Genomic DNA, 13,126 nt, shown 5'->3' on the forward strand with positions numbered 1-13,126 from the left:
TATCTTACCTTGGTGCTAAAAGTGTAATATAAACTTTAGTAAATTATACCAAGCCGGGTATATTTTCCGAGAAAAAACGAGATGGCAAAATATCAGTGATATCACATGGGCTTATTTTTACCATTTTGCCTTTCCTAAGAAAATTCAGATGGCTTGATATATTTTTTTAAAGTTTATATTACACTTAAATTGAATCCTTAAATTCAACATGTTTTGTACCACGGAACACACTGAACGGCAATGTATCGTCAAGGCATAGCGTCCAGAACTTCTAAAGAAAAAATAAATACTGGCCCTACACATTTCGTACAGTAAATTCCAATGCCAACTCATTAAATATATTTTTTTTAATGCTTGACATTCATTTTCTTAAGAATTCTTCTTGAATAATTTCCTTTATTTAAGTTTTAATTCCATTTATTTCTTAACTCAGCTTTCACAGGATACGTAGCTCTGAAACGCCTATGTCTTTTTTGACGTTTCAATTTTTTAAATTTTTTGTTAAGAATTTTAATGTTCAACACTTTCTTCACAGATTGTCCTCATCCGATACGGATTCTTTGTCACTCAAATACTTCCTTATTTACAAAGTGATGTTCGATTTATTTACGTCTTTCAGAAAGAAAAAATCATAATAACTTTATTTTTGATATTTTTTAAAATCTAAACTGTTTATATGCAATTTGTTCTTTAAAACTATACTCTTCAAAAAAGGAAACGCATAGTAGAATTTTAGTGACACATTGAACATAAACTTTAAGATTATTTAGTAAAATGATTCATTGATACAACAGAAATGTGGTAAGCAACAGGAATATTATCTAAATATCATAATCACTCAACAATTTTAAAATTAAAGTCAGTTTAAGAACATAAAAGATCGATATCTGGTTTGCCCCCCGCAAACACAAATGATAGCCACAAATGGCATCTAATGGAAGCAAATGTGTGTAATAAAAACTGCATAGGAATACTCTCTTCCTTCAAATGTAGAACTTTGTCAGCTGTTGTAGAATCTGGGGATGCGATCGCCTTTGGCAAATAATGCCAATCTATTTTGTCCAATGATGCTTAATTTGGATTAAATCTAGCGATTTAGATGACTGTGACTGAAACAGTTTGGTGTTTCTTTACACGAATAGGTGTGTCAAACGAGCCATATGGGCTGTGTATTGTGAGATTGCAATACGGCTCCAGGATGTTGCAAACTTGAATGGGTATGTGTAGGTAGAACATGGTTAGAGTACCTTTTCCCATCAAAATCCATTGAATTCAAACCAAATCAATCTTACTTTCTTATAATACCCTTTTCCATATCATTACACTACCACCACCAGCTTTTTTAACGTCCTGGAGGCAGTTATCTGTCTAACATTCATTACAAAGCATTAGCACTCTTAAACTTATAAGAGGCTTTCAGATAAATATTCTGGACTAGTAGGTTAATCAAAATGTTCAGCAGTGATGCTGTGGTCATACTCTATTGATCTGAGATCTTTTAAGTCGATATTTGGGGTGTTGTGGGGTCGGAACAATGGTATGAATAATCCTCTTGCAATAATTCGTAGTCAACTAAAAACGGTCTTGTTAGAGGATCTGTGCAATTCAGGGATAGCTAGTGCTTTAGATGACGTCCTTGCATTACATTCATGCAATTTACGTAATCACCGGAAGTGATGCTGTGCTGCTGATGTCACAGGTAGTCTACCATATTTTTTGCGAACATTGGGTGTTCGATGTTGATGGTTTATGTTTTATAGGTTAGATATGGTCTCTGTGTAACATTAAAACCCCTTGCAAGTGTAGATTACGGTACCCCTGCTTCCAGTTGCCCATTTTCCTTTTTGTGCTAAGCAACATTCAGATGCAGCATATTTTGGAAGCGTCATTTTTCAGATAAAACCAGATTCAAAATATCGAGAACCCTAGCTTTTGATAGCCCCTTTGTACCTTAAGGAATTGCATCGGAATTCAACAAATGAAAATTGAGATCAAAATTTTGGGGAAATTTTGCAAAATCAGGTCTTTTTGTCTGTGAGACTTTAAGAATAGCTGTAAAGTTAACAATTGCATTGGAAAATCATGCATTTCACTCGAATACATCGTATCCATACAAAAGTAAGAGGTATGACAAAACTATCATACATTTTTTCAGGGCGTTGTTCCTACTATGCGTTTCTTTTTTTTTTTTGAAGAGTATATTAAGAGTTATATCTGAAATTAACAAAAACATACTTGATTATGGTTGACAAGATAAATTTACATGTAACAAACCAGCCTGATGCATGAAAAGGTAAACATCCCCATTTTTATAATATCTTTTTTTTTCAATTATTCTTTGCAAACTGAAAAAAACCCTAAAATTTAGAAAGATAATTTAACCTTAAAATTGATGAAATAGAATTCAAGTTAGTTTGTTAAAAACAAATTTAAAAGCTTTGGGTCCAAAAAGCAATTCAGAATTATGTGTCTGTGCATGTAATAAATGACATATAGGTCATATGGATAAATTGTTAATTTCCATAAATAATGTATATTAAATACTTTGTATATACAATGACACTATAATAAAAAAATATGTACTTGCTTAATTTTTCATCAATCATCTAAAGAGATTTTATTTTAGTTGACAAGTGATACTTGTAATCAGAACTTAATTGGTGTTTTAAAACTAAAACCAGATCCGTAAAAGTATGGACCTTCCTTAATCTTACATTGTACCAGCTTTCAGAAATGAACACATATCATAAGCTTACCCGTATGCATTCGAATAAAAGAATATTCCTAATAAAACGAATGTTTTCGCATTTCGCATCAAAAATTATCAAGGGGTCATTGTTCTACAACGTACACGGAGAAAAACGACTCCAAGCCATAAATTCTACAAAAAAGTGGGTCATTTTTCTATGTAGAATATTGACCAGAGGGTCAAATTTCTACGTAGAAAAATGACCCCGGCCAATATTCTGCTTTTCGTCGTTATACCGGCCCACGACGCCACTCACCTCCCCTACCAACATTCCCTCTTGCCCGATCAACGATACATCTTCTAGACCCAACCTACGCGGTCATACACGTACCAATTAAATAATGTTAGCTTTAAGTACATAGGACCTTTTCTAATTAGCTAAAACATTTATAAGTTAATTTATTTGAAAAAAAAATCGAGAGAACAATCTAGATTGATTGAAAATGCAAATCAGTGAAAGCCACCTGAGGATATCAACATAAGATAATTCAAAACATTGTGCCTTAGCTGACTACAATCATATTTTAATCTCGATTTTTATCCCCATCAATTTTGTTTGATCAAAAAGTGTTATATAACTTGTACATGCATTATCATTGATTTCATCTTTTGGGCATGTACTATATATACTATAATTATATTGTCTAATCATATACTATATAATATCTATTTCGTTTTACAGAGAATACTTTCAAAACAAATTTCAAGAGGCACTTCAACACTCATCAAAATTTTTTCAAGAAACAAGTTCCAAGCTACTTAAAATATTCAAAATAAATATTTTTTTGCTAGGTCTTTAAACATAAAAAGACAAATACAATAATCATGTGCGATACATTTTACTTTAGATAATTAATACAGATATAAACTTCCGCTGTAAGAAGAACACAATGTTTGTCACATTATCAATTAGGTAAGCATTATGTGAGATCTCTCAACACTTTAAGCGTATGGGGAATTTCATGAAGCTCGTTAAATATTAACCTTTCTCAGTCCAATGGAAATCTTTATTATCTCGATTGACAATTCAAAAGACAATTCATGAATTACAAATATTAAATCTGAAGGATTGACAACGAGACCTCTAGACCTAATTAATCGGATGTGGAATCGTGCGCCGTGAAAAATTGTGCATCCTCTGCCAATTATTGAAACCCTCTGTATGCTCCTCTATTATGATAGGAAATCTGAGAAAATCCGTCAACAAGACATCGCTTAAATTAGGGCCTAACGATGATGAAAATGTTTGTTAGCAATTGAATTAATAGTTAAATTGAATTTGCGAAATGAAAAATGCTTGGGTTTTTCTAACATAATGTAGCAAGGCTGTCTAAAAATTTTCGTTGGTTAACAGTGCTCTTGCGTATAGAGATATGAGACCCATATACAGGTGATTAGGGTAAATTTGTACATAAGAAAATATTGGGTTGAAAATTGAAAAAAGGTTATCATATTAAGTTTAAAACATAGGGACTTGTTAAATGTTAAATAAATTTTAAAAATTTTTAATCTTCTTTAAATACACTAGAAAGGTGTTAAAATAAAGATCCTGACACTTCCAGGCAAGAAAAACCAAGTTTTAAAAAGAGGTACCACACCTACATACATAAACTGTATAAGGGACGCAAGCTCCCATCTTGGAAAAAATACCCCCGCCCACTTCAGCATCTATTTCTGGACTCTAAACCATTACTTTATTTCGGTATCATGGCTCTGTCCCTTACAGTGATGATTTTCCTAATAAAATGTTGATGCGATTGTCAGTCGTGAACACGAGTTTAATCAACAGTAAACGGATACAATTTCTTCGATTTAAGCTCATCTCGCTGAATCGACCCAAAAAGAACGGAAATTCCAAGGGCAGATAATGACTGTATAGGGAAAACTCAGAGGGCAATCGAAAGCGAATGGTAACACCCAAGGATTTCCAGCTTCGCGGAAAAATTGTTTACCGACAAGAAAAAGACAGTGAAAAATGATAAATACGGGCTAAAGTTTGGTTTCACGGGCTAAATTGTCATTGGGAAAACTCATTTAATAAATATGTAATTTGTTACATAATTTAAAAACCTCGCTATATGCTATACCACGATTATGGCCCTTGCGTCGTCACTCAATTCAAAGTATAATCTATATTAAGATTCAAGTCTGTTCAAATTGAGGACCGTGCTTTATTCTAAGGGGAAGGGGTTTAAAATTAATAAAAAATTTAGTGACAGGAAATTTTCTCAAAATCCACTCTGTAAAAATATTTTTACATATCTAAATGTTTTCTGAGAGGTTATTCTTTTTTTTTAATTAAAAAAAATCCATATCCATTGCCTATAGTGATTAGAATTATTTCAATTCATTAAATTCAGTTTGCACACATAATAAATAACCCCATACGTATTATGAACTTAACGAGCATTTGTGCGGTGAATTAGCAATTGTCTGGCAGTATCTCTCCACATTCTCGGAGACTTAGATCTTTAGGTGAGTTGCTTTTTTAGCTCTACTGGTCAGAGACCAGAAGAGCTTATGCGATAGTAATGCGTCCGTCGTCCGTCCGTCTGTCTGTCTGTCTGTCTGTCCGTGTTTACGAGAGTGCATTTATTGGGTATTTTTCATGCCAAGATTGTACTTATTGGGTACTTTTTGCTTATTGGGTATACCCAATAAGAAGTGTCGCTGAATATGCTTAAAACACCCTAATTGGGTATTTGCAGGTTAGTACCCAACAAAACTTGGACACGACGATTTGTCCAAAAAAGTGTCCAAAAAAGTTGCTTTCACGGACGCACCGTGTTTTGTGTTTCAGTTTTACATTCGGAACTCTAAATTCTCGAGAGTTCCGAAAATCAACTTCCGTTGATCCTGATCATAACAACGTTTGTTTTCATAGAAAAAAATATGGCGACTAAGAAACACTTAAAATGTCAACAAGATTGTCTGATTGACAAGAGAAAAGGTAAGTTATTCGATTAATATTTATCTATTGCTGGGTTCTTGTTTAAGGAAAATTGATTTTAATGTAATTTTGAAAATAATTGTGCACAGAATTAAAATAGGTATATCGGAACAATTAATCCTAAGTTTCACTTGTATGTATTTTGAATTTTCTCTGTCTTTTTAACTCTCTTGAGGGCGAGAAGTATTTAGTAAATGATCGTATATTGTTAGATAATCTTTAATAAATCGAAAGTGTTAATTATTTAATTTTATATCATAACCAACTAAGTATGTTCTGACTATGTATATTGGAAAGGGAAATGAAAATTTTAACAATCGTGTGTTCATAAATCAGCTGTAAATTATCGGTTCAGGTAGACAGTATTACAATCGCAAAGCGAGTTGAGAGGATGATAAATGGGATAATTGACAACAACTAAATAATTCTTTGTAAGTTTATCTCATCTGATATGTAAGAGATTCATTGTATTACTGAAAAACGTTCAGTCAAAACAGTGCTTCTTTTTGTCTTTGATTTTGAGTGTCTGCTTTATTTTGATTTTTTTCTGCACTGAGGAATCCCCTTGGGCTATTAGGAATTTTAAAATACACTTGTAATACATGAAAAGCACCACCGGTATTTTCACTCCTTTTTGCTATTAAATTCCCTATATGGAAATATTCCAGACAGCATGCTCCTATTATCCATAAATCTCCACAACTGCATCCATTTTGCAGTACTACCAGACTGATTTAATTAAAAACGATTTTTTTCCCTAATTGCTCAATGATAAGTGTCATGCAATTATGTTGTGCTTTTTTTATTTAAAGCCATATATTGTGTTACTGATCAAAAATATATTTTTGAAAAATACAAAATTAAGTAAAGATATATAGTTAATACATTTAAATTAAAGCTTTTCATACAATTCGGAGCACAGAGAACACCTCGTTTCATCTAGTAATACGATTTTATCTTCTCTGTAATATGTGTTATTTAAATCTTTTGTATTTTCTTCCAAGTCAGAGAAAATTTCGAGAATCCAAATTAAATTTTGATATCTTTATAACGCAATTGACTTAGATTTTGTAATTTACGGAAAATTTTTATCTTTATCATGTTTATATGAATTAATGATACAAATAATAAGTTTTTATAATTTCAGTCTAATAATTTTCATTGTACATACGCCATATATGGCTTTAAATGATTCAAGATGAAAACAAAATGATTTTTGCTTAGACGAACTAGTAAATGACCAGAGAAGGAATATTTAAAATCTGTTTTCATCTTTTTAAAATCATTAATTTATATTTGATTAAATTTTACTAGCGAAATTTAATTTAAACTTTAATTTTAAAAAGAATCATCTGTAGTTAATACCCTGACTTTTTTCACGATGAACTTTTTTTCAATGTTACTTTTTAATTTTTGCCTCTATATTTGGACTTGTCACTTTTTACTCGGGGATAGTAACTTTATTGCCACCAAGCTGTGGATAAGTACTTGATTTCCTTTATTGCACAGGGATGACTATGATTTAATAGCACAAAAGGCTTATGGGTTGACGTATGTGAATTTATATGATTGATGCTTACTTTTGATTTTAGGATAACCGGAGATAATGATTCCTTTTTTCCATTGATATTTCAAAAATATTTTCCTAAGTATTATGTTACAATAAATTGGTTTAGATTTTTTTTTAAAAGTAATCAATATTGCAATGGAAATTAAAACCATAATCATGTTCATTGAGGATTTTCAAGGATTTTCAATATGTAACAGGTCAAACAGGAACTTCAATTGTGAACATTGCTGAGAACACACTCATCAGAAGATGACCCTCAGAAATAGGATAATTGTAAGTAATCAGTAAAATAATCAAGAATACTTCATGCCAACCATAAGATTTTTAAGGACATTTTCGCCTCTTAAATCAGAAGAAATAGAGGGAAAAACTTGTACATACTACATGGGTACATCCCCCCCCCGAACACTCAACATGCTCATAGTCATACGTGTATCACCCATTGTTTACACATGTATCATGTAGATTAAATGTATCGATTTATATAATTTATTTATTCAGAATCATAAATGTATAATTTGATTAAGAAGCAATTATGTAGATGTACATGATCCACTGTGGTTTATTTTCAATACACAAAAATTCACAAATGAGTTCGGGATCGGTATTCAATCGGGGTCAAGGTCGAAGTGAAAGTAGACTTAGCAGAAAGTTATCAAAACTGTGCAGTGTTTAGCAGTATATAGGTGATGAGCATTTGTATTTTACACAGGAGGTAAGAGGTATACCTTAGTACAATATTCGTAAATAACAATTAAATGTTTTTGGAACATGTCGATGATCGGCATGTCACGTACATGACAAACATCATTTCAGATCAGTTGTGCGGTGAAGCTGGTTACAGTTGTCTGGGAGTTAAACGATGTGTGTGAACATGCACATTAACTGATTTTTCTCATATTTTTTAGCAATTTCATTACATGTATTTGTTGAATGTACAATTATTGTCAGTAAAACATGATTTTTACCTATTCTGCTGAATTAACTTACAATGTAATTACCAATGTTAACATTGTGATTTCAGGTGGGAGCAAATTAATCATTTTTTAAATTAATTAATTTCAAGTAATGGGCATAAAAGGAATATGGTAAAATTGTACGTGTTGAATGTCTGTGTGTCTGTCTGTCTGCAAATGTGATATTGTGGCATTTATTATATTGATTTTTTTTTAGGTTCATGGTGATTGGTACAGGAAAAACATGAGGTCCATGCAGATGGTGTTTAAAACTATTGGCCAGCAAATGCACACCCATTTGAATACATCTTGAAACAGCACCAGCAAAATGTGACAGTCGGCAAAATGTGTAAGTTAAAGTTTTCTAAAAAAAAAATTCATTGAAGTGGGGGATGGGGTGGGGTGAGGAAATTAATTTACATATTTAATAGGTGATCAGAATGTGAAAGTATTTAGCTATAACTAATCTGTATATGCACTGCTATATACATTTTGCACTTATATAGATTTTTTTCTTATTTAAGAATTTCAAATTAATTAGATCTACATCTTTGTTTTGTAAATTATGCATTATTAAGATTACACGGATATAAAAATTGAAGTCTCATGAATATTTGACAGTCGACATTATGCGATTTGTCAGGAAATTCAAAACTTTGTCTCATTTTCCTACAAATTACAAAATTGTTACCATGGAAACAAAACAACTTTAGTGGATTATTTATTTAATCTGCAAAACCACATTTTTTTTATTTTTTAAAGTTAATCATAGTATATAAGCACTGATTTTGTCTTATATGAAAAGTACAGGAAAAGTAATGATACACATGTATTGAGCTATCCATTAGGCCAAAATAAAAAATACCTTTGTTTCCCCTAACGCGACCGACCAAATTAAATTGCACCGACTGAAAAGATTTTTTAAGTAAGATGATTCAATTTTTTTTTTATTGTTAACCAAGTGTTATAAAATACAGTTTCATCAAAATCAGTTTTTATCAGAACGGTCGACATTTTCTACTGTGATTTTAAAGCATTTGTTGGAAACAAAATGACGTCCAGATATGATTACAGGGCATTATCTCTTCATAAAGCAATGGAGACGTCTCAATATTATGCTTTTAGCTAATTGGAATTCTTCATTCTTTAAACAATTCGATAATAAAATTTACCATGGCTAATTAAGAGTGTTTCGGAGGTGTCTTGGTGTCTCCATGTGAGTGAATAAATTTTCGAAAGGGATGTAAAACAACAAACAAACAAACAAGTGAATTTAAGGTACATAATACATGGTAAGGCCTGCCTCATGAGTAGATGAGTGGCCCACCTAGTGAACACATCAAACCAATTCATCTATGTTCCTATGTTTACTATATGCCATTATGGAACCATAGGATTTGTTGTAAATATGTCTGTATATTCATCCTAATTATTATATTTAGATGTCCTTTCTTCATGCCTTTATTTAATGGTTAAACTTCGTGACTATGACATTATATATAGCATTTTTATCATTGGTAGATTCTGTTTGGTTCTATTAAAAATTGTTAACATATATACTCTTTCCAAATAGTTTTGAAATCATGATTCAGCTTCCTGAGACGTTCAGTGTATTTTTCTTTAATTAGACCCTTGAAGATTGGTTGTTTCTTTGCTTTTAATCCCTTCGAGATTTGTTTGGACGACATTTAAACATTTCCCCATTGCTCCAAATTAAAACGCACTCATTTTGCCATTTAGCAGTGGGGGGTCTTTTTTGAGCAAGCACCTTCTGCGACATTGGACATATGTTTTTATGGTCCCCTTTGAAGGACCGTTTTCAATGTTACTCATTGGGATTTTAACCTGCAATCAAAATTGGCCACTTTCTTCTTAACTCCTACGCAAAATGGTCCTGAACCACTGCAAATCTCATCGTCCTCAAAAAAGGACTTTGATCGTCTCTAAGATCTGAAGGCAGATGGAAGGTTTGAAAAATATATTCGTATGTATGGTCTTTGCATATTTGAGAATCTTGTCTATTTTATTCAATTCATATATATGTAATGGTTGGATATTTCACAAGTTTAACTAAATAATAGTTGTGAATTAATTAATCATGAATTTTGCTTTTAAACGGCATATGTACGATAGGCCTACTTAGCATTTTGTTCACAAATCGCTTACTTTTGTGCTTTTCTTACTTATAAATGTAATTTTCCATTAAATTTTAGAATTTATTTTCAAAGATGCTGTCAGAAAATAAAATTGTTTACCTACCTACCGACCCAACTTGAGAATTTAGGGTCGGGTTAGGGGAAACAAAGATATTTTTAATTCCGGCCTTATTATGATGTCATTGTGACGTCAGATGAGTAAATTTGCGTTGGTATAAAAATTGCTTTGAAACAAATGATTCTATATAGGATTATAAAGGCTTATAACTTTTTTATTTATAGACCAAATTTCATGAATGATACATCAATGGACAGGAAATAATCAATTCTTTTTTATTTTACTACTATCGGGGTATTTGTTAACTTCATTTTTTTGTCATTTCTGGAGAAACTATGAATTAGAAGGTGAAAAGTGGTCATAGTTTGTGCAGAAATACATTAATTTTTTAAAATAAGTGAAATTGACCCAATTAAGTGCTTGATTATGATTTGACTATATGTATTTAAAGTTATGAAGTTGATTAAGAATGGTATAAATGTGTTAATAGGCTAAAATTTGACTTAAAACTTGGGTGCAGTTTTGGCTAGATTGAAGCATTTTTTAAGGATATTACACATAGACCTGTAAAATCTTTATTAATTGTTGAATTTTCATGAAATTTGGCATGATATCTCTACTTATGCTCTAGATTGACAAACAGTGTGAAATATTGTAAAATAAAAAAAAATGCTACTAGGCAACCAACCTTTAACGGCAGGAAAGCTTTTGGTATGTGCAATACGGCTACATAAAACCTCTTTAGTATTCATGTTGAGTTTGAGAAAGTACCTTAGTATTTTTTCTAGTGTTTGCCAACATTTTCATGCACACTGTTTGCTTGTTTGTACTATCATTTTATTTTGTATTCTTCAGATGCACTTTACTTTGCCAGTTTTGAATCATTAGTTTTAAGGGCATCTGAGGGTTGGTTCCAGAACTTAATTAATTGTAAAGTAAATACCGTGGTACTATTCGGTCATAGGTTATGTTAATATGTGTATAACATTTTGTTCTGATAGAGGTATATGAATACGTGTATAACATTTTGTTCTGATAGAGGTGGCATACAGGAAAAGAAACAATACTAGATATTACTTCAAAGGAATAAAATAGCTTCATCTTGCAATTGTAGGTGTATTTTATTTAAGGATCACTACTTCATGTCTGATGTGGTGAAAGTTATTTATATTCTGTTTGACTGTAATTTTTCATATTTTCAACTTCCGTCCAGCTTAGTCAATTTTAATTAAATTTTGTGCAAAGCATACCCCAGGAAGGGGGGGGGGGTGGAGTGTCAAATGTGTCTCTGTCCCTGTCAATATAATTTCAAAGCAGTTAGTAAGGTTTGGGTCAATTTTAAATCCTCTTTAGCAGAACCATTGGGCTAAAACAATACTAATGTGAAAGCTATATCATTAAGTGTAGAGATGTTTTTGAAGATTATGTACCCCTAATGTACTGATAGTGTTACATTAAAATTTGCATGGAATAGGTGTAAAATCTTTTTAAAATCTCCTTCTTAACAATCAGAAACTAACAAATTGTCTAATTAATATGCAACATCTTTTTGTGTGTTGAATGATGATTCCATTTTGATAAAATTATGGCAGATGGGGGGTAGGATGAAGATGCAGTTAGACATAGAAGAAACAAAAAAAGAGTTGATAGAATTTAGTTTTTCTTCTATTTTATTTATCAATACATATTTCTGAAATACATAATTCTGAATAAGAAATATACTTCTACTTCTTGGTTGGGTTTGATCAACATAAAGGGTGATCTTACTGTAGTCAAGAAAAACATGTTTTATACGGCAAAGACATGCCTTTATCTAATTGCAGAATGAATAAAAAGGACAGAGGCAGATTTAAAGGAGATGCATGAAATGAGGAATATTTCAAAGAATTGCCTGAGCATAACCACTGCTACTGGATAAACATATGGCAATATAAAAGAGCAGGGTCAATGGAGGTATCATACAGTATAGGCCATGAGAGACCCAGAAGAAGAAAGTATGGAAGAGAAACAAAAATAAAACCATTTTGACATTTATTGAAATATAGGATCAAAGCCTTACATGTAAAATTTGGGCATGTAATGACTTTTCTCTTGCTCTAAGACTTATAACAGTGATGATTTGATTTAATATCTTTATCCCGATTTGTCGAAAAGATTTGGACATAGTGCATCAATTATTTTAAAGTTTTGATACAACGAATTCATTCATTGTACTTGTAACTGAGTTTTCTGGTGCGACACTGTTTTATCGGCTTCAAAACTAAGTTTGTGATTTCCAAACCAGATTAATGAGATACGTGTTATATCTTTTAACATCGGTGACTATTAAATCCATTCTTTTACATCTCAGAAGTATTTTTATTAGTACAGGGAAAATATGCATTGTACATGTATCTGTAATAAACAGGATTATAGAAATTTTCCATATAATACAACACAATCTTAGCAACTAAAGGCAAATATTTTATCAAGGGTGTAATCTATTTATCAATATGGTTTTCAGCATCTTGCTCTACCTGTAATGACTTGCTCCAAGTTCCAATATTTAAATTTAAATTTTGCAAACATGGTTATAAAATTCTTTAAAAGCCAAATAGTTTAGGCACAAAATGCTTATATATTTCCTATCATTTGTAAAGTGTACACTGAATGAGATGTGGAATGTTAGAATTAAAGTATTAAATATG

General features: G+C 31.6%; 1 long non-coding RNA gene across 1 annotated transcript; it reads left to right on the top strand.

Annotated features, from left to right (window-relative positions):
* Positions 1-8,290: 8,290 nt before the first annotated feature.
* Positions 8,291-13,126, top strand: LOC134233249 (uncharacterized). Its single transcript, XR_009984943.1, has 2 exons — positions 8,291-8,574; positions 12,263-13,126. It is a non-coding gene; the product is annotated as an uncharacterized LOC134233249 (long non-coding RNA).

This window comes from Saccostrea cucullata, unplaced genomic scaffold (assembly GCF_032062105.1).
Source record: "Saccostrea cucullata isolate Sc308-1 unplaced genomic scaffold, CSIRO_AGI_Scuc_v1 ctg2375, whole genome shotgun sequence".
Lineage (NCBI taxonomy): Eukaryota > Metazoa > Mollusca > Bivalvia > Ostreida > Ostreidae > Saccostrea > Saccostrea cuccullata.